Consider the following 26,524-nt stretch of genomic DNA (forward strand, 5'->3'; position numbering starts at 1 on the left):
AACTCTCACCGTGTACCGTCCCATCGGACTATGAGAGTGAGGGAATAAAGAGTGCACCTGTATTACACACTTGTGCACTGTATCTCCTGGGTAGATAGTTAGTCTCACGTTGTAGCCAAAAATTCGTTCGGGAAGACTTTAAACACAGTGTTGCGGAAAATAACCCATCTTCAAGGTGTTGACAACTCCACTTATAGGAGCCGAACTCCTTATCTAATTTTTTTTTCCCAGAGTGATGGGAAATACTGCCGAGCATCCTGTATATCTACCAAACCTTTAACATGCATTTAACGGTCCCACAGTTGAATATTGAATTTGAAACCGTTTGCAATAACACCGACATTAAAGTTCATCGCGGGATGCCCTGGACCATTTAATAGCATTAGCATCATTGTCTAGCGGTCATTAATAAGTGGTCGGACAGTTCCATTGGCCCCGCTCCATAATGGGCCGGGCGCTGACCGGGGTGTCACGAATTCGTAGCCTAATATCCCGCCGGATATATTGTACGCTTCATAGACATACTGTTCCTTTTTTCAGACCAAATTATTCTATTTAGCACTGGCGTGCACTTTAAAGATGCAAAAACCTTAAAGAATAATTACGAACATGTAGAAGGAATTTTCCATTTTGTACAATAGGCCACAAGAGGTTTTAGAACAGGGTAAAAGGGTTCTAAAACCTCTTGTGGCCTTGTGTATAATAAACGATGTCATAGCCAAGAGCCCCAATCAACGACCTTTAGCCCCTTCTCTAAATGAATTTTTATAATTTATTTAGAAATATTTTATTTAGAAAGAAGCATTTATTTTTGAGAAGCAAGTGGCGTTTCCGTAATTAAATCGTTAGCTTTTGAGGATAACGAAATATCAATTATCAATAATAATTAATATCCTGAGTAATAATGTAATTGGCTATGAAGAATAGGTAGTATTTTTAATAGAATTATTTAGTAGCTAATATTATGTTTGGATCTAATTGTTACTTTTTTCTATTAAGTTTTATAACTACTTACGTTTACAAGGTGGACCCGTTGAAGCGACGATCATTCAGGATGCCTGGTCAACCTGCAACAAACATAAAAAGATATTACATACAGGTATCGTTACGTTGGTAAGGTAAGGTAAGAGAGAGAGAGAGAACAAATTAGGTTAAAGAAAGACCGTGTTTTTGAAGGTAGGGATTACATTTTTTAGTTCCAGCAACCAGAGTACAAATAAACAAAAAAATCAAAAAATAAAATTCAATTTCAAGTAAACTTAAATGTCAAGTTTCACTATTTGGTTTGGAAATTGGAAGGCAGATTCTGCTGAAAAGATAATAGCCATTTGCTCTTTAAAAAAATCATCATAGTTTACAATAGTTAAAATCATAACAATTTCATTTATTCATAATCCATCTTGAGCTTCAGCTTGAGTTTATGCATTGGTTAAAACAAATAATGTCACCGCTTAGTCTTTTCTTTCTTACTCTTTAAAATGTTACCTGTAAACCAATTCAAGTTTTCTAAGAATGTATTTTACGCTCATCCAATACATTTCCCGTACGCGGCTAAAACTTTTATCGCTACCAAATCGATTGTCGTAAATCCCAAGTCGCGATCCATTGTTGTAACCGCGGACTCTACAGTGCTTATATGGGAGCGGCCAAAATAAATCACGACCAGAACCATATCGGCACAATCGAAGACTATCAGACTATCTCTCGCATCGCGAACTACGTCCAGAGATAGAATGAGAGTGTGTGAGTAATACTAGGGGTTGTTTTGTTAGAAATCGTTTTCATCATAACACTGAACGTATAAAATCTAATGATTTTTAACTTCCTGCTAACTACTTCGAAGCAAGGGAAGATATCAAAGTACCCCGTTTTCGAAATTTGAACTTTCATCGAATCTCGAGGTATTAAGGCCGTATGAAGCAGCCAAAGGCCGTATAAATCACGAACAAAACCATATCGGCACAATCAAAGACTATCTATATTTTTCGCATCGATCACGAATTACTTCCAGAGATAGAATGCGTCTGCGTGAATTGTGAATTGAAGTATACTGAGGGGCTGTTTATTTAATATCTAAGGGGGTTGTTTTGTTAAAAATCATCGCAACACTTAATTGCATAAACCCTAATTATACGAGTATTTAGCTTTCTGCTAATTACTTGGAACTTTAGAAGCAAGGGAAGATATTAAAGAACCCCGTTTTGCGAAATTTAAGATTTCATCGAATCTCGACGTATTGAGGCTCATATTGGCATAATTGAAGACTGTCTCTTGCATCGACCGTGAACTAAGTCAAGAGATAGAGTATGCGAGTATATGAAGTATACTGAGGGGCTGTTTATTAAATGTGATTTGAGGTAGCCTTCGGTTCTTGGCGCATGCGACCCGCGACCGCGACCTGCGACCGCGAGTGGGTCGTACGACCCGGTCGCGATCGCAGGTCGCAGTCGCCAAGAACTGAATGCTACCTTAAAACAAAAGTACCACTAAAATAAACAACGGTAGCTTGTACGGTAAGGGAAAATATTTTACTCCTCGATAAAACGGATGTTAGAACATGTATCTTTTAGCAGACTCAGAAAAGATTACAAAAATAAGAAAACTAATGTCGGACAAAGGTTGATGGTTATGATTCACAACATTTGTCAGGACAACTTAGTTAACAAATCAAACTGTAACCAAAATAAGACCCTAGAATGGCAGAGAATGACCTTGAGTAAAGTCACGCACTTGTGAACGATGTGTGTAGGGTTAAAGGCGCCTTTGACAAATATCTAACACTTCCCTTTTCCACTCAAGTCACTCTCCCCGCCTATCCCAAGTAACCCATAAAGAATTACACAACAAGAGATGTGGACGGCTCGAACGCCACGAGCACACTGAAGCCGTCGGTACCGCGAGTCGTTGCGACGCGGCGATAACATATCCATTAATTATTATTATTCTTGGGCTTATTGATATACGTGTATGTGTACAGTTCAAGCTGTAGAACTTCATTCGTAGTAGACTTTTTAATAATTTGAGGGTAGGTACATTTTCTTCCAACGAATAACTATTATCTAATTTATTTATTACAGTGGTTACCCAATGTTAATTTATTAATTTTCTTGAGCGAATTTAATGTTAGAAGAAGATATGTGTCTATTTCCACTAAACCTCAGTGGTATAACAAGACAGGTAAGGTGTGCTATGAAGATACTTTCAGCGTAAAGTAATTTCGGGAGGAAGATGCAATATGAGCTGACTTTAATTTTATCGCACATTCTGTCGAAATTGCCCACACTCTCTCGGCTCTTACGTGATATTATTTTATATCAAAATTACCGCTAGTCACAATATTGTTTAACTGATTGTATGTTAAATTTTCTACTTGTGAATAGGAAGAAATCAGATGAGAACGAGTGTCTCTTTCAAGAAATAATAATGTCTATTTTCAAGGAAATCAATGGAAATATGAAAGGGGGTACAAACGTGTCTATTCTATCGGAATCAAGGTTAGGCTTTCCTCCTTATGTTACCAACGCATACTGGGGTATTTTGGGGACATTATACGGCGTGGTGACTGCATCTTGGAGATATTATTAATAACAGGCATCACTAACGGGAAAAGACCGGCTGAAGGAGGATAATGGGACGAAGTTCTACACGATAACAGCGATGGCCACCAACAGAAGCCAATGGAAGGCGTGGACCCGCAGGAGGCTGGGATCTTACCAGGACAACGATGTGGGATAAGGTCATTAAAAATATCTACCTCAAGTTGACTTTAGAGCGAGTTTTACCACCTTCTGAAAAGTGTCGGATAATTTATTCCCAAGTTTTGTCTTTGTCATTTGACATCAGAAGTGGTGAAACTGGCCCTAAATCTCCCGTTTTAATCGCTTGATAAATATAGAAATAACAAGACTTAATGAATCTCAAATAAACAGCAAACAGTTATATAAATTCCAACAGAATCTTGCAGTGAGAACGAATGGGACCGCGTTCTCATCAGTAAGCGTTATCCGCAATCAGAGTCGCATTAACACGAATAGTGCTAATTGTGGAAACTCGAAGAAAGCTCCTAGCTAGCTAACGTCGTTTCATATTACAAGAGACTGTAGAACTGGGAGAGTACGTGATAACCCAGTAGATTTGACCTCTGCCTTCGATTCAGAGTTCGAATCCGGTCCGGGGCATGCACCTCCAACTTTTCAATATTGTGAAATTTTAAGAAATTAAATATCACGTGTCTCAAACGGTGATGGAAAAACATCGTCAGGAAACCTGAACAGGTACCTGAGATTTTTCTTAATTCTATACGTGTGAAGTCCATCAATCCGCATTGGGCCAAAAAACCGACGACCGATCAGCCTGAGAGCCTAGTGGCATTTTGATGCTGTGACGATCGCGTATTTCTAAGGAATTGAAACAGCGCCATCTAGTGGCACTACTGCACAACTGTTTCAATTCCATATAAATTCGCGTTTACGTTATCGTGATAGTAACAGTATGAAAACATTGAAAACTCCCACTAAGCACTCTGAACGCCGGCGCGAGCGTTACTTGTAATGCTCGTAGTGCCATCAACACGTAGAATTCGCATTACATTACAAGGTGGATAACATTACGCGTAACACACATCTGCACTCGATTTTATATACTCATTCCTAATTTTATCTATTCTTACTGTAAACAGTATTATCTAATATTATAATACTTGAAGACGATAAATAATTTACTTGGAAGTTGCATGTAATGGACGTAACCAGATGCAAATAACGAGTGAAACCGCGATAAATATCGTTATAGATGAGGTCTTTGGCTTTTATGAGAACTAGATATACCTATACTCGTAAACGTATGATGTTAAATATAAGGAAAACAAACATGTTAAGGTTATTAGACGTTCTATGCAATAGAAAGCGTAGCGTAATAGACGGAGAGCCAGCGACCGCCAGATCTACGCCATTTTATAAAAGGTGAAAGTTTGTCAGCTCATGCTCCTACTATAGATGAGTACCGTAACCAGCTATGGAGTTTGGACCGTAGTGGCTTTGGAAGATAGTAGGTTTCAAGGATCCAGACCCTCAACCACTTAAGAGTATAAAGTATATTTTTTATCGGCATAATATGACAAATGATATCCCCATTCGCCAGACACTTGGCTTCATGGCTACCCTTCGCAAGAGACCCTTGAAGTTTCATATTAAATAGTGTTTTTCGAAGGGTTGCCATCGAGCTAAGTGACTGGCAACTGGGAGTTAATTTCTCATATTATACCGAGGAAAACGTGAAAAAATGACACTTTATACTTTTGTTTGTTGGTTGAGGGTCTGGATCCTTAAAACGTGCTACCTCCCAAAGCCACCACGGTCCAATCTCCATAATTGGCTACCGTACCTAATTATGGTAGGAGCACGAGAAGACAAACTTTTAGCTTTTATAAAATGACGAAAGACTGGGCTCTTAGACTACAAGTAATATATGGGGTAATGAATGTTGAAAATCTTTAATACATTAAATATAAGCTTATGAATATTGCACTTCGAACTTATAAAGAAACTAAACCATTTTTGCATGTAAGTACTTTTATATTCGTCAATTACTGAAATCTTTAAAGATATCAGTAATTAGATATAGTATGTTCGATCTTGCCATTACCATGCAGGTAGTTTGAGAAAAACCACATCAGAATTGTGTCAATCGTCAATCAATGTCAGATGTCGGTTTGACAACTGATGCAAGCGTCATCTCTGGAAGACGCCATCTTGGACTACTTCGCCACTCATATTGCATCATCCAGCCGTGCTGTGTGCATGTCGTACCTGTACGCGTGTTTCTTTCATTCGGCCGTGCCTAAGAAACAAATTCGCACCGTGTGCGCGCGTTAACTATAAGAAAACGTTTTTCTTGCAAGAACAATTTGTGTGTTTGTGGGTGCCTACCTCCTCAAGAAAGAACTACTCCAAATCGCGGGCTCTCCTTGGTCTTGCCGTGCTGCCATTGGGGGCGAGTGATGCAAGGTTGGTGTGGATCACAAATTACTTGTTTGGTTTTGGCAGAAATCAGCAAACATACATACATACATACAAAATACAAATATACAGTCCACTCATCACATATATAACCAGCGTAACATTAAATTAGTGCATAAAACCGCACAATTTTTTGGTCCTTCGAGCCGGATGTAGGTACTTTATATCTTACTTCATAATTTTTATTAATCATTCATCATGCCACCTAAAAAAGATCTGGAACAGGTTGATACACCGATTGCTTTATCCGTCCTAATAAAACGGAAAGAACGGTGCTTTGAACAAATGCAAGCGGTGTACGATTTATCAAAAACAATCAGTGACAATGAAATGAAAGATTTATTTTTACTACGAGTAAAAGAAATTGACCACTTAAGGTCAAACTTTGAACATATTATATTTGAAATTTACGAACAAGAACTGAAAAACGATCAATCGTCGCGTTTAAGTAATTCGGATTTAAAAAACTTCGACGAATTATACTATAAATCAAAATTAGTTGCTGCATCATGTGAACCTTATGTCAATAAAAATAAGGTCGAGAATTCTTTATCAGAGTCTCGAACGAAACTTCCAGAAATAAAACTATTTTGCTTTGACGGTGATATAGAAAATTTTGCTACCTTTTACGAAACATTCTGTTCAATGGTTCATAATAAGGCGAATATACCTAATATAGATAAATTCCATTATTTATTATCGTGTACGACGGGTCCTGCGTTAAATATCGTTAAAAGTGTTCCGATTACCGGTCAGAATTATGACTTAGTTTGGAATAGTTTACTTTGCAAGTACCAAAATCCTCGGTTGATAGTAAGTAGGTATCTGGACAAAATGCTTAGTTTTTCGCAGTTAACTAAAGAATCCTCCGTACATTTAAATACATTTATAGAACATTTTGATCATTCGTATAAGGCTATTCAAGCATTAAAAATTGATAATTTAGGTAGTTTCATTTTGTTTCACATCGCATTAAAGGCTCTTGATCCACATACACGGAAATCGTTTGAAGAACATACGGATCAAGGTTCGATTCCTAGTTTTGAAAATTTGATGTCGTTTATCCATAATCATATTAAAGTGTTGGATAATTGTGAATCAGTTTCAAGGTCAAGTACAACAGCTGTTCAAAATAAATCTCAACCGAAAAATGTCAAACAGGTAAAATCTGATAAAAGTTCTTTTAAAAATTTCTCTCATGTGTCTTCGTCGAAACAAATTAATTGTTTACACTGCGGGGAAAACCACATGATATACAGATGCAGTCAGTTTCGTAAACTGACCAGTGCTGAGCGTATCAAGCGTGCCATAACATTAAAATTATGTAAAAATTGTTTAAAAAATACGCATTCAAATGAAAATGAATGTACAAGTTCATTCCGGTGTATAGTTTGCTCTGAGCTTCATCATTTTTTATTGCACCCGTCGGGACTTGAACCCACTACTACGCTAGCGTCTAGCACCGCGTCGAACGTGCAGCCGTGCTGCCACGCAAGCGCGACTGAACATCGTAGTGTTGTGTTAGGAACAGCGGTTGTCCGTATACAAGACCGATTTGGTGAGTTTCAGCCGTGCCGCGTTCTGATTGACTCGGGCGCTCAAACGAACTTTATAACTACACGTTGCGTGCAGCGCTTAGGGTTGTCACAATGTAAATGTCCTTTAAATATTTTCGGTCTCTCTGGTGAACATGTAAAAAATCAAGGAATGACGTCATTTATTATAAAGCCGCGTCACATTGATACACCCAGTTTTAATATCGATGCCGTAGTGTTAACAAAAATTACTTCTGATTTACCTACGTTTGAAATCCCGCAAAATATAGTAAACAATTATAATAATTTAATTTTAGCTGATCCTCAGTTTTATAAAAAGTCACAAATAGACTTAATTATAGCAGGTGATATTTTTCCTCACATTTATGACGGAAATAAAATTATTATTAATAATGATTTACCCGCCGCATTAAGCAGCGTGTTTGGATACGTTATCTCCGGAAAGTTAACGATTCCATCCTCGGATGATGTTAAGTCTACAACGTCACTCGTGTCGTACACGAGTCAGGATGATCTCCTCAATGACACTCTCAAGACGTCCTGGGAAGTGGAGTCTGCGCCGTGCGTGACACCCATGAGTCCGCTTGAGGAAATTGCCGAAAAGCTATATGTAGAAAAACATTATCGCGATGAAACGGGCCGCTATATTTCACCTCTTTTGATCAACCCTATACATGAACCTTTAGGTGATTCATATGATTTAGCATTTAACCGACTTAAACAAATGGAGCGTCGATTCGTGCGTTCGCCTGATTTACGAAGTGCGTACGTTGATTTTATGCGTGAATACGAATCATTAGGACATATGGAACTGTACACGGGTACGGAACCCTCCAAATATATTATATCTCATCATAGCGTATTGCGTCCTTCAAGCAGCACAACCCCTCTTAGGGTTGTCTTCAATGGCTCAGCTCCGACTACTAGTCGAGTTAGCTTAAATGATATCCTTTTAACGGGCCGTAAATTACTTGCAGATATTTTAAAAATAATTATGAATTTTAGACTTTATGACGTATGCTTCACTGCAGACGTATCTAAAATGTATCGAGCAATTCTTATTGACCCAACAGAGCGTAAATATCAGCATATTCTTTGGCGCAAAAACCCGTCGGATCCGGTGCGTACGTACGAATTGAAAACAAATACCTACGGACTCCGTAGCGCACCGTACATCGCGGTCCGCACCTTGAATCAACTCGCGTCAGACAACCCGCAATCTCGCGCATCTGCTGTGCTTAAGCAAGGATTTTACGTTGATGATTTGTTATGGTCGTGCCAAACAATCACCGAAGCCTGCAGGGCTAGCACGGGCAAGGGAGAAATTTATCCACGGGGAGAGGATAAAACGTTTATCCCCCACACTCGTTTTATCCACTCACCGCGCATGGGCACGTCGGTGGATATAATATCCCCGGTGGATAAACGGAGGGAAAGACTTGTCAACCCATTTGTATATATCTTATAAATTGGCATTAGGTATATTAATAGTCCGAAATAAACGTAAATTTGATAATATTTGGTTTTTTTGTGCATATTATTTATCTGTTTTCTGTTGGCATTGTTTTGTTTGGTGATTGTTTTTTGCGGTGGTTTGTAGTAGGTATCTATAGTATCTATCATACTAGCGGACCCGGTCAAGCTTCGTTTTGACATAAGTGCACTTGTTCTCTATCCCTACTCTACCCTTCTTTACCTCTACCCCTACCCTACCCCTGCCCTACCCCTGCCCTACCCCTGCCCTACCCCTGCCCTACCCTACCCCACCCCTACCCTACCCCAACCCTACCCCGCCCCTAAACCCCCCTCCCCCCTCCACCACCCCTACACCCCCCCCCCACCCCCCACACCACCCCACCCCTACCCCGCCCCTAAACCCCCCCCCTCTCCCCCTTCCCCCACACCAACCCTCCCCCCACCCCCCCTACCCCACCCCCCACCCCTACCCCACCCCTACCACACCCCTACCCTACTCCACCCCTACCCCACCCCTACCCCACCCCTACCCTACCGCTACCATACCCCTACCCCATATTGCGAAGCAATTGTTAAAGACCAAAACATGCGAGACATAATTGTTTTTTTAAGTAAAGTTTTATCCCCACATCAACTTCACAGGGATAAATTTATCGCGTTTAAATGTCAAAAGTCCCAAAGTATATCATTTTATCCACTCCATATGCCATAGTCGAGGAAAAGATCTCCACGCGTAATGTCAATCGGGGATTAATTTGTCTTTCCCTTGTGGCCATGCTATGACGAGTGGATTTATATCCTTAGTCAGTGGATATAATGGGTGGATAAAAATTTTATCCCTTGCCCATGCTAGCCCGGCTGTACGTTACAGGATGAGCTCATGTCTCTTCTTAAGAGTGGAGGTTTTGATCTTAGAAAGTGGGCTAGTAATAGGCCAGATTTTCTATCGAAACTAGATTTAGAAATAGTTTCAAAAATTAATTTTGAAGAGGATTCACTATCCAATTCATTAAAAGTTTTAGGATTGACTTGGTTGCCTTCTGCTGACTGTTTTTCGTTCAATTACAATTTAACGGATATTAAGTCTACTAAACGTTCAGTATTGACATTACTCGCGAGCGTATATGACCCAGTCGGGTTTATATCACCCTGTACATTTCTTGCAAAATGTATAATGCAAGATTTGTGGAAATTAGGGCTCGGTTGGGACGATACAATTCCACAAGAAACTTACGATAAATGGAATCGATTTATTAACGAGTTGTCAACCCTAGCGGACTTAAGGATCGAGCGTCATTTGTTAATATCTAACTTTTCTAACGTTCAACTGATCGGTTTTTGTGATGCATCATTACAAGGATATGCCGCCTGTGTTTACTTGCGCAGTACAACAGCGGACGGAGAAGTTAAAGTTCGATTACTGACCAGCAAATCAAAGGTTGCTCCTCTAAAACCTGTACTGTCAATTCCAAGACTTGAATTAATGGCAGCCGTGCTGCTAACCAAGGTTTTGAAATTTATAATAAAAAACCTAACTGATTTTAAATATACAATTGTCGCTCTCAGCGACTCAAGTGTCGTTTTGTCATGGTTACAAACGCCACCTTATCAATTAAAGACTTTTGTCTCTAATAGGGTCAGTGAGATAATTGATGTAATTCCACCGAACCGCTGGTATCACATAAGCAGTGAAAATAATGCCGCAGACCTGTGCTCACGTGGCGCGCTGCCTAGCCAACTTCTCACTGTACAGAATACGTGGTTTCATGGACAGGAGTGGTTGTATAACGATCCCAATGACTGGCCCACCAGTACATTTTTTGTAAAAAATGTAAAATCTATTCCTGAGTTAAAGTCCAACGTAAATACATTCACATTAGTATCAAGTGAAAATAAAGTTTTACTTAACGATCTTGAGGAAACCTTCGATAAATTTTCTTCATTTAACAAACTACAACGCGTTCTAGCTTGGTGCCACCGGTTCATACATAACCTAAAGTCTAGTTCAAATCGAATTTCCGGTAATTTAAATTCTAATGAACTACAACAAAGCCGTGACTCGATCGTGCGTGTTATTCAAAGTAATCATTTTAGTACCGAAATTGATACGTTGAATAAAAAGGGATACGTAGCTTCACTACGTAAACTTTCACCCTTCGTTGATCCTAATGGTTTTCTCAGGGTGGGGGGTAGGATTTCACAAGCCGACCTTCCATACAGTACGAAACATCCATTGCTGCTTCCTAAAAAATGTAAAACTACAACTTCACTAATTGAATATTTTCACAAAGTGTATTTACACTCAGGTCCTCGCACGTTGCAAGGAATTTTATGTAAAACTTATTGGATAATAAATGCTCGTAGCATTATTCGCTCAGTATTATCAAAATGCGCTCAGTGTTTTAAATTTAATCCAAATATTATTCAGCCCTCAATGGCTACATTACCCGCTTCTCGGTTAAAACCTGGCAAAGTGTTTGACCATGTCGGTTGTGATATAGGAGGTCCCTTTTTGGTAAAAGAAAGCCCGCGCCGTAATGCTAAAGGTTATAAGGCTTACCTATGTCTTTTTGTGTGTTTTACTACCAAAGCCGTGCATCTGGAAGTAATAACAGACCTGTCATGTGATACCTTTTTGGCAGACTTAGATCGCCTAACGGCACGCAAAGGTCTTTGCCGGACTTTGCAAACTGATTGCGGAAGTAACTTTTTAGCAGCTGGTAAGCATTTAAAGGAAATCGGTAATTTCTTTCGAGATAAAAATAACCATAGTAAAATCTTTGACGGACTAGCGTCGCGCAGTATTGAATGGCGTCTAAATCCGCCAAACGCAGCTTCTATGGGAGGTCTCTGGGAAGCTGGCATTAAATCAGCCAAACATCATTTGTATCAAACAATTGGCAACCGAATCCTTACATTTGAAGAACTTACCACAATATTTTGTAAAATCGAAGCGATAATGAATTCTAGACCATTGTGTTCGTTGTCCAACAATCCGAATGAGTTTGACGTACTTACCGCAGGACATTTCCTAATAGGTCAAAGTCTTCTTGCTGTCCCCGAATATGATGTTGAGGACGTTCCTTTGAACAGACTGTCTCGGTGGCAAGCAATTCAAAAAATTACGCAATCTTTCTGGAAGCGTTGGTCGGATGACTACCTCCACACTCTTCAACAGAGAGAGAAATGGTTCACTTCAAAACCTAACGTTAACGTAGGTGACCTAGTTCTTCTTAAATCGAATCTTTGTAAACCATTGCAATGGCCTTTAGGTAGAATAGAAGAAGTGCATCCAGGTGTTGATAAAATAGTTCGGGTAGTTACCGTTCGAACACAAAACGGGGTCTATAAAAGACCGGTAAATAAAATTTGTCCTTTGCCTTATGCAAATTAATATTAAATTTAATTTTTAACAGTAACTCGTAGTTATTAAGATTAATTTTACACTATACAATTACACTAACAATATAGTTTCGTAAACTATTACTCATTTATAATTTTCATTTTATTTATTTTTCTCATACAACATACTTACCTACATTTATTTATGGGAAATCATCATGCTGATTTCGGTGGGGGGTATGTTCGATCTTGCCATTACCATGCAGGTAGTTTGAGAAAAACCACATCAGAATTGTGTCAATCGTCAATCAATGTCAGATGTCGGTTTGACAACTGATGCAAGCGTCATCTCTGGAAGACGCCATCTTGGACTACTTCGCCACTCATATTGCATCATCCAGCCGTGCTGTGTGCATGTCGTACCTGTACGCGTGTTTCTTTCATTCGGCCGTGCCTAAGAAACAAATTCGCACCGTGTGCGCGCGTTAACTATAAGAAAACGTTTTTCTTGCAAGAACAATTTGTGTGTTTGTGGGTGCCTACCTCCTCAAGAAAGAACTACTCCAAATCGCGGGCTCTCCTTGGTCTTGCCGTGCTGCCATTGGGGGCGAGTGATGCAAGGTTGGTGTGGATCACAAATTACTTGTTTGGTTTTGGCAGAAATCAGCAAACATACATACATACATACAAAATACAAATATACAGTCCACTCATCACATATATAACCAGCGTAACATTAAATTAGTGCATAAAACCGCACATAGTAGAAGATCCGTATTAGAAACGACCTTCACCTATCTGTTTAATGGATGAAAAGTGTTTAATATCAACTAACATCAATAATGGACGACTTCTACCTGTAAGCTACACTTACTAATAACAAAGCTACGCTAAATATTGTGATATACAAATTAAATAACTTATGAGTTATAAGCCTCAATAGCTCAATGGTAAAGAAAGAAAGAGAGAAAAAACATTTATTCCAAAAATTATGCCACACTTAATACCTTAACACTCCTAGCATCAGGACACCACTATGTCATATTTAACACAACCTTGAAAAAGGATCCAGCTCAGCATTGTGCTGCATGTACCAAGCAAATGTGGGACATACAACGCTGATTTTCAGCTGATAACCTTGAACCAGGTAAATGACCGGATTCATCATCGATAGTTATGGTTCGATTCCTGCCCGCTGGATAGTTGTACGCACTCCTAACACAGTATTTTCTGACTTGTTGGAGGGGAATAGGAATTTTGGTCATATTTAAAAGATATGGCAAATATTCTTTAAAAAAATGCTGAAATTACTACTATTATTGTCGATTAGTAGCTTTTACCAAACGCACACCAGCACATCTGTAATCTTCTTATGTAGATAAGTGTGCAATATATTTGCTATAATTCACCGACACACAATATTAAATACATAACATTTTATTTCAAATTTAACATTAAGAAGATTAAATATGCAAATACTTAGTTTCGAAGAATTTGATTAGAATAATCACATTTTATTTTCTTAATAGGAAGTATGAACGGTCTAGATGCACATTTAGTTAAGAGATGTCTTTTTTTAATCCTTACAAGTTAGCCCTTGACTACAATCTCACCTGATGGTAAGTGATGATGCAATTTAAGAACGAAGCGGGCTAACTTGTTAGAAGGAGGATGAAAATTACCTTAAGAAAACCAATAAAGAAAACCTCAATTGGCCCAGCCGGGGATCGAACCCAGGACCTCCGTCTTGTAAGTCCACTGCGCATACCACTGCGCCACGGAGGCCGTCGAAAGTTAAGAGATTTCTAACAAAAGTTAGGTTGGGCAAGCTTTCGTAGAAACTTTATGATTTGTATTGTAGGCATGCAATGATTGACAGTTATTACGTATGTATTTACAAGGATTGCCGTAATGTACTCAACATTAAATTAACAATTCAATAAGCACCTTGGAAAAAACTTACTTTTAACTGTCAAAGATAAGTCTTTTGTTTTGTTAAGTAATAAGAGTTGCGTTAGATCTTAATCACAAGATGGAAAGTGATGATGCAATTTAGGATTAAAAGGCTTAAAGCTTACTTATCTTAAAGATTATATGATTTGACTTTACGAACCCAAGAAATTTTAAATTGTAAGAATGGATGTAACGTTCTTGATATAAACATGTTAACACATTTTTTATGAATATTTGGAGAAGAATATTATAAATGTTGGTCATAATATGATACGTCTAAAACTAAATTCAAATTCTTTAAAAGTCCACAAGTAGCCGATGGCCCGGGGTTTCACTTGCGCAGTTCCCACTACTATCTGAATACGGGTATAAACTATCTATGACACTCACAAATAACGTGGCATTCTAGTGGTAAAAGAATTTTCAAAATTGGTTCAGTAGATCCAGAGAATACCCCTAACACTACAAACTTTACCTCTTTTTTAATATTAGTAAATTCTTAAAATAACTTTGATAAAATGAATATAATAAAATGAATATATAGAAATACTTATACTGAAAATACATAGAAAATAAATAAATAAATTACACTACACCATTCGAATCTTGTTCGTCTAAAATTATCTGATACGAGGTAATTCAGATGCTAAAATCGCATTATACAAGAGTAAATTAGCTTTTTAGTACATTAATGGCTCTACACTGCCAACTATGCAAATGTATGTTCGTGTGCCAAATTGAACACGCGTTCAAAGATTTTACCTGCCCAAAATATAAATAAATAAATACACTTACACGGTACACACATCACTACGCCTGCGAATACGTATACGATGAAATTCAAACGAATAGTATAAAAATGTTCATAATCCCATAATAATAAACGATCCCGTAATCATAATATTTTCATATATAATGAAATACTTTGCAATTGCACGTTGTAGAGACAGCATCTCTTGAGGATGCTTCGGTTTCGGGGTGAAACGTACGTAGAGAGTATTTTGTCGGACCTGGGTGACGTTGTCGCATGGGTTTGTCGACTTTTCGCTGATGATAGTTTAATAAATAAATCATTATATATTCATGATGAACTTCCGCAAAGTAACGCCTGCTTCTATCCAACATAACATATTCCGCCACCAAAGGCAGCACATACGATGTTATTTTTCGCTTTTTAGGTTATTTTTGTAATTTTGAAGTTGGTTGAACTTATTTGTTAAAAAGATTTTATTTTTCTGTTTTTAGTGTGTCCTAGCATCTAGAGCGAAAGCGCCATAGTACGGGCAATTTCTTTATTTTATTTTCATACCAAATTACTGAACCGATTTTCATAAAAATTAAATGGGACCAATCTGGAAGTATCTTTCAAGAAAAAAGAATTTTCAAAATTGTTTAAGGAATTACGAAGTTATGAAGTAAAACCTCCTCCTTTTATTGAAGTCGGTTAAAAACCTAATCAAGCTTTGTTAAAATTTTTGTCTGTCAGTCTGTCTTTCTGTTTGTCCGGGCTAATCTCTAGAATTAGGCTGCGCAGCCAGTCTGCGGCAGCCAGTAAAACATACGACTGACAGAAGCAACAGAAATTCTAGATTATAAATAAAATTTGAAATGCTAGAAGTCGCATAACCGGTATTTGCGCTCTACTGACACGATATTTTTGATATCTTTAGTCTACGTGGAATTCTATAATATCAAATTCCGTGTTTATAAGAACGCATAAATATCATCAGAAATGCCAATATAGAAATTATTCAAATCAGGCAGCTTTATCGAAATCAAATTAGAATTAAATTATTAATAACGACTGCATAATGATATAACATGGCGCTTTTCAAATGTTTTATATGCTGTTTTAGCCATATTTTATTCCGTCATGAGAAAATTTTATTCAGCGATTATGGAAAGTCGAGAAGCAATTTAATTAGCGATTTTAGAGCTGCAGACAAGAATTCACTGGTGCACAGTATACAGTAGCACTTTGGGATTGGTTTATAATTCCTCCTCCTCCTTGAGTCGTATTTCTCATTACTGAGGCTCGTAACCCCTAACACAATCTGTTTTTTATGATTCTTTACAATTTAGCCCTTGACTACAATCTCGCCTGATGGTAAGTGATGATGCAATCTAAAATGGAAGCGGGCTAATTTTTTTAACACAGCTTGCTTCTAAACTATGTTGCGCCGAGCCGAAAAGCGCAAAGCCGAGCCACATAGGCTCGGCTTTTTGCGACTTGCAAAGCCTAATGTACCTTGGTGTCGAGAGTGACGGGGATTTGCTCTGACCTTCGGGCTACGTCCTTGAGGTCTCTTTCCTTCCACTTTGCCAGTGATCACTAGTTTCTCTAAGTTATCTCCTTCTCTCCTGGCAATGTGGCCGAAGAACTCGAGGATCCTCTGAAGACAGGTTTATCGTGAAAATGGAACAGATTTGTTGATTCTTTGCTATTTCTTGGATCAGGATTGAAATGAACTTTACATTAGCAACAAAGTCTTCTAATTGCAAATTGGTTACATAATACTAAGTTTTTTTATTTGTACCTACTAATATTATAAAGCTGAAGAGTTTGTTTGTTTGGTTGATTGAACGTGCTCAGGAACTACTGGTCCGATTTGAAAAATTCTTTCAGTGTATTTATCGAGGAAGGCTATAGGCTATATATTATCCCCGTATTCCTACGGGAACAGAAACGCGCAGCGTCTGCTAGTAATATTTATAAAAATCAACGTTTAGTATCTACTTTATACTTAGTCATTCAATAGAAATTTGACAGTATCTTAAAAGGTACCAGAATTTCAACTAGTAAAGAAAATATTTAAAAAAATCTAGTGCTTCAGCGTCAAGAGAGGTTCAGCTAAATATAACCCCTTGTCCCTTATAAATCACGTATTATGTTTGAATACGCCTATTGGATGCCAAACAATATCCAGTTATCGTTGAAAATATTCGATCGTACCTATGAATATTTCAAACAAATATATTCAAAGGCACAATTATGCTCCCATTTTAATATGACGCGAGTATATCAAAGTGGGCGGATAATTGTGCCTCTGAGTATAATATAACTTAGAATCTACAGAGAAGCCGGGTGTTGAGTAATCAAATAGAGTTCAATAGGAAAACGTAACATGCCACTTTAATCGTAAATAATATTAAAGGTGAAAGTTTCAATATAACAGTACAGGGATTATACATCTGACGTCGCGCGGTTTCACCCATGGTTCCTGTTCCCGTAGGAATACGGGGATAATATATAGTCTGTAGCCTAACTCGATAAATGGAAGATTCTGAAAGAATTTTTCAAATCGGACCTAGTTCCTGAGATTAGCGCGTTCATCTAAACAAACAAACAAACTCTTCAGCGTTATAATATTAGTCACAGATTTATCAATAATATACAGATGGAGCGTACGGAACACGATGGTGTCGTACCAGTCACAAATACAAAATTCAAAAAGTAATACATTCTCGAGATTTTCAAGAAAAAAGGTTACCACCCTACCGGCAATGACTTACAGCCAAGCGATTTAGCGTTCCGGTACGATGTCGTCTAGAAACTGTAAGAGGTGTAGATTTTCATCCTACTCATATCATAAAAAAAAGAGTTAGCCCGCTTCCATCCAATAATGCATCATCACTTTCCATGAGGTTGTGGACAAGGACTAACTTAAAAAAAAATTTGTACGAAGCATAATAATTTGTTGGGTCCCAAGGTGCTGGAATGGCGACCCCGCACCTGAAAGCGCAGTGTTGGTGCGGGGTCGCTAGGGGTTACTAGGTGGACCGAGGATATCAAGCGGGTTGCAGGGAGCCGCTGGATGCTGGCGGTTCGAGATCGTTGTGCTTGGAGGTCCATGTGAGAGGTCTATGTCCAGCAATGAACGTCTATCGGCTGATAAGGTAAGGTAATAATTTGTAAAAGATAAAACTCAAAATTCATTTATTTCAAATAGGCTTAGCTTACAAGTTCTTTCGAAACGTCAGGTAATAATATTAAACTTAAGATAATGGTGATAATAATTATTCGAAAACTTAAAATTAAAGTTACGTGGGTTCTAAACGCGCCTTGGTCAGAGAAGAGCCCACAACACACTCAGCCAGGTTTATCCTTTTTTAGTTTATCACCATTTAACAACTGCATATCATGTAATACATCTAATTTCCAAGCAATTTTGTCGTTTACGTAATCATTGACACTATAATAAGACTTTTCTATAAGCTTACGTTTAATAAACGTAAGCTTATAGAAAATAAATAATCGTAATTTGCCTCATTTTAAAATGAAATTGAATAAATGGCTTATTGATAAATGCTACTACGACCTTAAGGAATATTTGACTTAATTCTTTAATGACATTCTTACTTTTAATTCTAATTTTTGTATTATTTGGTAATTGTAAAATTATAATTTTATAATTTTCCCGTTTAATTTGGTAATTATGACTGTTTGTGTTATTTATTTCTGTTTTTTTGTAATTTTATATCTTTTAATTTAGTACTGTGACTTTTTAAATTTGTAATTGACTGATTGTAATTATTATTTTTTTTTCTTAATTTTATTTCATTTATTTTAGTAATTGTAACTGTTTGTATTTTTTCACTGTATGTATAACATTTGCAAACTATTAATTTAGTTGAATATTGTAAAGAACAATAATTCTTGCAAATAAATGATTATTATTATTATAAAAACTTTGAACTTATTGAGAGACATGCCAGTGGTTTCATGTGCAGTTTATTATAAAAACGTATGCAATTGCCCTTAAAAGAATTACTATTTTTGTGTAACCTAGTGTGATGTGCAACAATTTTATTTTTATTTCTGACAAATTCACTTCTATACACGACTCGACGTTAACACGGCGACCCCTCACCGACCATAACTAAATAGTGTATCATAAAACAATTTCACATGAAATCCATTACATTCGCAACCCATGACGGGTTATGATAGAAACTGACGTACGTTTGATTCGCACAAATAGAATTTCAGCGCGCAGTTGAGACGTATGTTATTTGTATGGGCGCCTTTCTCATAAATGGTTTAAAATTAAAGATCGTGACTTGTGGTGTCCGTGTATCCGACACAGCATGTTTCTATTTGAATCAGTTACCAGTGTGTTCTGTATTGACTGACTGTGAATATTGTTGTGGGGTATTTATTACATACAGTAGAATCCGTTTTTTTTTGTTTATTTTAAAAGAATATTTGCCATATTTTTTTATAATATGACCAATATTCCCATTCCCCTCCAACTAGTCGGAAAAGACTGTGGTAGGAGTGGGTACGACAATAGACCAACGGGGTGAGGATCGAACTACCACCCCTCGGTGATGAGTCCAACCGCTCTTACCGTTGAGCTATTGAGGCTTCGTTTAATAAGACACCGCTTATATTGACGTACCTTTTTGACGTATGACGATTATATTATGACGTAATTAGAGAACGAAGCTTTTCGATTGTTTTTATATAAAATTCTTTGTAAAAATAAAGTCGGTTAAAATGACTTCGCTTACAGTGACTAACGCTAATTAATATGACTCATTTTTGATAAATTTTGTCCCTTTAAAGCAGAGGTTCCTCAACATTTTTTTCTCATAGCTCACTTTCTAATTTATGTTTAGGGTAGTGGTTGGGTAGGGGTAGAGTAGGGGTAGGCTACGGTAGGGTAGGGTTAGGGTATGTTTAGGCTAAGGGTTGGGTAGGGGTAGGGTAGGGGTAGGGTAGGGGTAGGGTAGGCTACGGTAGGGTAGGGTTAGGGTATGTTTAGGCTAAGGGTTGGGTAGGGGTAGGGTAGGGGTAGGGTAGGGGTAGGGTAGGGGTAGGGTAGGGGTAGGGTAGGGGTAGGGTAGGGTAGGGGTAGGGTAGGGGTAGGGTAGGGGTAGGGTAGGGGTAGGGTAGGGGTAGGGTAGGGGTAGGGTAGGGGTAGGGTAGGGGTAGGGTAGGGGTAGGGTAGGGTAGGGTAGGGGTAGGGTAGGGGTAGGGTAGGGGTAGGGTAGGGGTAGGGTAGGGGTAGGGTAGGGGTAGGGTAGGGTAGGGTAGGGTAGGGTAGGGGTAGGGTAGGGGTAGGGTAGGGGTAGGGTAGGGGTAGGGTAGGGTTGGAGTAGGGAAAGGTAGGGAAGAAGCGCACATTAGTCAAAGCAAAGCTTGACCGGGTCCGCTAATTTTATTTATAAAACTCTCTCACCTTTCTCTCGGTATGAAATCAGATAAATTTTCGTGGACCCTCGCTTACGCATCGAGAACCCCCATTTTTTTGTCACGTCAACGTAAACCCCCGCCGAGTACACCCACTCCGAAGCCGGAGCATCGTCAGGTGTTTTTATTTTCGCTTTTTGATAACTAGTTTTACAGCCCGTAAAATAAATAATATTGAGTTGTTCTTCTTCAATGTGTGTTCAGTTGTTCAACTTTAGCATTTTTATTTAAAATCCAGACATCTCCCTACACTCCTTAAGTGTACCTATAGATAGATTACAACCCTTACAACCTTTATACCCCTTATTTGACCTCATAAGCGTTAATGTTTTGTGGTATCACAATTACTAATTTATATCTGTAAGTCTATATCTACCAATTATGAATATCTTCTTATTCTTCGTGATCTTGTTATACGACAATTATACACAATAAAGCGCATACAAGCCAGCTTAGTCACTCTCAAAGATGCATGTATGAACGAATAGCTCCATGATAAGAAGACGACACTATGTCTAAGCTTTTACACAATTACAAAGACCCCATACATGTTACGCGTAGGTAGCAGAATTACCGAAAGATAAAACAACTAATGTTAGCATACACACGAAATTGAACCCTATTTCGTGTAGGATAGAGTGTTAAATTAAAAAGAGTTTAGTAGTTGTAATCGTGGTACTAAAATCTACGTGTCCTGTACACGCGTGGGATTACCGCCCGTTATTTTCAGCTAGACATTGTTGGCATTTTGTCTAGACAGAATGGGGGAAAGACCAAATTAGGTTAATCTATTGTTCGTATATGCATATACACGTAAAATACACAAAAAAAAAAACAATTGCTAATTATGGTGCAAGGTACTTTTTATTTTGGCATTCAAAAGTATCTAAGTAACTAAAGAGTTTATTTCTAAAAAAATATAGGTCAGAAATAGGAAACAACGGACCTAAGACATTTTATTCAGAAGTGGGATACATATGCATATTTTTATTTATTTTATATTAAATTTTCTTAGATAGTTTCTCGTATATATAATATACAGATTTTAGGAAAAATTACAAAGAGAGAGATACTCGTACGACTACGTGTTAGTTATTTTTTTTTAATTCAAAATACTGCAATAACAATAATATAAGAGCTACTAATATTAAATCACTATCCAATCACCATAAGAAACAGCGGTAACATAATATTACATATATTATAAGCTCGTATGTGTTATTACAGAGAAAACAAATCACAGCGTTCGCTAAGATAGCGACGCGTGAATAATTATTAAGTGCGCGTGCGCATGCGATGTGCGACGCCATCTGTGGCGCTGTTCTATAACGATGTTTTTATAACACGACAGTTCGAATTTTGAATTCGTCTCTATTTCTCTTTGTCTAACACGATACTACAGATAAAGAGAGATATAAACAATATATAACATAATATGGCTCTACCAGAAGAAATCAAGTTAATAGTGCATAGTATAAAGCCATTGGCATTAAATATCAAATGAAAAAACAAATGAATGAAGCATATAGCGTGTGGCAGATGCAAGCGTTGTAACATAATGCTATAAGTTAATAGCAGACGCCCCACGGGTTCACACGCGAATTTCCATTCCCGTATGAATACGGGGATAAAATATAGTCTATGACACTCACAAAAAGGTGGCTATCAATCGGTAAAAGAATTTTCATAATCGGTTGAGTAGATCCAGCAATTTCCCCCTACTACCTCACAAACTTTATCTCATTATAATATTATTATAGACAAAGAAACTAATATAATAACAGAAACTATTATAACTGTATAATGGGACTTTTGACAAATTGGACTCTATAGCAATCTAGCGGGATAATTAAAATATAATGCGCTTCTTGTTATAACACAAGATCATCGCTTAAATACTGTTTATTAAACTCATGTTGCAATCTGAACTGAACCCTAGCAAATTGCCCTTCCGAGTACTACCTGAGTACTAAGTCATTACTTAGCAATAATTACATTTTGAAATAACAAACGCTGTTAGAATTGCATTCGCGCGTCATTTGGTTCTGTACCTAAATAAAGAACACCAAAACAAAGAAATGTTCTAGTTCGCTACACACAACTGAGCACTGAAATAACAAATATTGTGTAAATAATTCTAAATGCCTTTAAATATCTCAGACCATAACCCTATTGATAAACCTTGTTAGCCAAGTTAGAGTAAAAAAATACATATAACTCAGGTATACAAAGAAATCCTTGACAAACTTTTCATTTAATTCCTCAAGATCCATCCAATTTTGACCAACAAACAAAAAGGTTTGTCAACAATTTCTCGTTATATATCGTTGCTTCAGTGCGAAAAATTCAACTAACTAATGTTATTACGGATAAAATTGGTAGAGTTACGAGTACCATATAGAGGAACCCTACATAACCAGGAATAACTACTGTCCCTTTCGATTATACCGCATACGACACCGAATGAGCGTGACGGAGCTATCAAGATAAGCCAATCAGATGAGATATAAATCAAAACGTGGGCTAATATATCAGTAATACAGGCGTCTCGTTATTTATTGAGAAATTGTCTGCTGTAAGACAATAGACTTCAGTTTGCTAATGAGATAAATGTAACAACAGATAAGAAAAAAATAATAATGAGATTGAAATGAAAGTTAGACTACACACACAAAACACACCTAAAACACAGATTACTAGATGCTCTCAATTTATTATTATCAGTAGGTTTAACAAGTTACGACCAAAGTTTATATCAACAGACAATAAAGTAAAAGTATGAAATGGTGAAAATACGGATAGAGAAAACTCTGACCGAATCAAGATATCAGTTACGCACTAATCTGATCTCAGATTTAAATCCAAGCGAGATTAGATTAGAGGACATTTCTGACGTATCATCTAAGCGGATATATCCGATTTGGATTTAAGGCATATCCGAGGTATTCTCACACATGACTGAGAGAAATTGAAGGAAGAAACTCAGATGCAGTGCGTCAGTTACCATAGAAATAGTTTTATAACTACTTCGGAACGTATTTTCACGATTAGCTGTATTGCTTAGCTGGTGGTAAACTTTGGTCGTGGCTAGTCAAACCTACCGGTAATTGCAAAAATGTATCTGATTGCATCAGTTAGGAGGTTGGGCCAATAAATAATCAATGTTTTGGATTTAAACGATCCAGAAATATTCCCAGAATAAAAATAGAAGGTTGAAGACAACAGAATATACAGCTACGAATCAACAAAATAAAATCTAGCCATATAAAATAATCGTAAATGAGTTAACAGCAATAAAAATACGACTAATGACACCGGCTATAAACCGAGATATTTATACCGAACCAGACCACAGATTACGAGTAATAAACCAGTAATCCACACCAATAAACAATATCAAATTGACAGTCTGCGATTTCGAAATCTCAACCAAAATTCCTAAAAACTTATACTTTGCACATCTAAAAGTTTGTCACAAATAAAACGGAAAGGAAACAACTGATTTACCCGACGACACTATTTGATCACTAGAGTAGTTTTCATTTTTAGCTAGAATGTAGGTCTTTTATCGTTAGGCGTCCACAGATCCACATCGTACGTATCGGACGCATCGCATCAAACGGATTATCAATTTTACAGTAGATAAATGATGCGATCCGTACGATGCTTATCAATGGACGCACTTGTACGACATTCTATACAAAGAATACGAAAATCCGTTTGATGCGATGCGTACGATGCGGATCTGTGGACGCCTGCCTTTAATCAGAAATTCTTTACAATATTGAGCAGGTATTATAAAGTAATTTGCTAGATTGTAATTTTGTAATGATGTATATGCCATGTATTGCAGAATTTTTATTATTTTTCGTTTGCTAACTTAGTATTCTCTTAAAAAGCTTGTCTTTGTGTTTATGTTTTTTTTTCTGAAGAAGTGAAACTCACACGCTTTTTGTGAACAACAAAAATAGAGCAATCTTTCAATTTCGAACACAACTCAACATAGCTTCCCACCCGTAAAACAATATTGGTGTAACAGAGAGGATAGCGATGATTTACAAATAATCGTCTTTCTTCACTCTTTCTTTTAAATATAAATAATACTTACATTTATAATATGTAGTACTTGTACATTCGAGTCCGGGCAAATTTGAAATATACAATCTGAAACAAAAAAAAACAATTATGTTAAAGATAACAAACATTTTTAATGAAGTGAAACCTTCACAGAAACTGAACTTCACACAAATTAATTACGAGAAGTTACAAACTGAAATAGTTTAAAATGATAGCAATACAGAATATTAAGACTACTACAGACACCGAATACTAAAGCTAAGAGAGTCTCAGAATACAAGAAATATGAAAATTTGAAATGCAATAATTTCAATTAATGATAAAATGACACACATATAATATCCAAAATTAATTAACGAGATATATGCTGCGAATGCGATTATATCATTATCAACTCATATACGACAACATAATATTATTGAATATTAATAGTTATTATTATGGTAGATGCCATCAATCTCTGGTGCAAAATTACAAAATAATAAAAATAAGGCATAAAAAGCTTTCGTAATATCCCGAAGTTACGTTAAAGCGTCTTGGCTTAGACGGTATGAGATCGAGAATCTCTTGGATTACGATAATAGTGATCACTTGATTATTTATGCACGTCCGCTGTCCCGCGGTGAATGGCCTGTGCGAGACGTGAACAGGTTGTATGGGGGCACGGCTAGAGGAGATTTTTACTATGTTGTCAAAAACATACCATGATAAGATAGTTACAGATAATAATCAGAGAAGAAAATTGTTAGGTAAGACTTTCCAGTACCTTTACTACGTTATAAGAATTCCGTATTGACAAAAGACGATGAAATATTTGACTTTGATTGATTGGAACATAAAACATATATTTAATTGGAATTTGTTAAAAGGATTCCTCATAAACATATCCGTTTATTAAAAAAAATCATTTTAGATCAAATTTTAAACATGTAGAACAAACTATATTTTATTTTATTATTTAATTTCATTATTTATAAAAGCAGAATAAGGAAAATTTGCTACATCTATTATTATCTCTACAGTGAATAATGCAATAAAGAAGAGGAGACGATATCTTCATTACGGAGCGAACAGAATCGACGCCACGATAATTACAGAGTGCTTGCAAACTATGGCCTAGGGATGAAATTAATTTCATGATACATAACTGATAAATTTAAATGAAATAATCATTTTATACGTAAAATATTACTGATGCCGACATTACTGTTATCGGTTAAATGAGTCATTCGATGAAATGTTTAGATACTGCCGATAAAAAGTGATGAATATCCTCAATTCTCGTATCCTTGTTATCTAAGGGACAAGTAAAAAATAAATAAGGCACTCCTTGTTTTCCGAACTGTAATATTTCTTTGAAAAGACAAACGTTATCACTGCATTCAATTTTTAGAATAAGACTGTACAATTTGAGAAAGCAAAAAAATGCGGAAAAAAACACAAAATATAACACGCGTTATCTTACTTCCGAGAAGTGAACAAAAAAGGAAGGCCGCAACAAAATTAGACTCAAATTTAATGAGTTTAGACTGTTAACGTTGTTGCTTAAGTAATATTAGAAAAAAATGTTATAGTACATATACAATAAGATCTTAATTATCATGCTCTTAGTTAACACGATACATGCATTAAACAAATAGATACGCCAAAATACTTGAAATTTTATTCAAATTACATTAGTCCAATGGCCTTGAAAGTTTAAGACCACACCAAAGCTCATTTAAGTTGATATTGAAAGAAATACTTTGTTGAGTCCGTTTAGTGAAAGTCACGACGTTTGAAATGACGTATGGAGAGAGCAATATTGCACCAAGAACAATAAAACAGCTTTAGAAGAACCAACAGTGACCGCCATATTGAGTAATTTAGACGGATTGCGTGCCGATGTCTGTGTATCGATGGTTCAC

At 37.0% G+C, this 26,524-nt stretch overlaps 1 protein-coding gene across 5 annotated transcripts in view; it reads right to left on the reverse strand.

Moving 5' to 3' along the window:
* The window catches only part of LOC112051559 (protein N-terminal asparagine amidohydrolase), a 116,601-nt gene that overhangs the window by 21,361 nt on the left and 68,716 nt on the right, over positions 1 to 26,524 (reverse strand). For all 5 annotated transcript variants that reach the window (XM_052885717.1, XM_024090279.2, XM_052885715.1 and 2 more), the window contains 2 exons: positions 24,649 to 24,704; positions 1,016 to 1,067 (listed from right to left, as the gene is read on the reverse strand). The gene's annotated coding sequence lies outside the window, so the exon portion shown is untranslated. The remainder of the gene's footprint in view (positions 1 to 1,015; positions 1,068 to 24,648; positions 24,705 to 26,524) is intronic.

The sequence above is a fragment of the Bicyclus anynana genome, chromosome 15 (assembly GCF_947172395.1).
Source record: "Bicyclus anynana chromosome 15, ilBicAnyn1.1, whole genome shotgun sequence".
Classification (NCBI taxonomy): domain Eukaryota; kingdom Metazoa; phylum Arthropoda; class Insecta; order Lepidoptera; family Nymphalidae; genus Bicyclus; species Bicyclus anynana.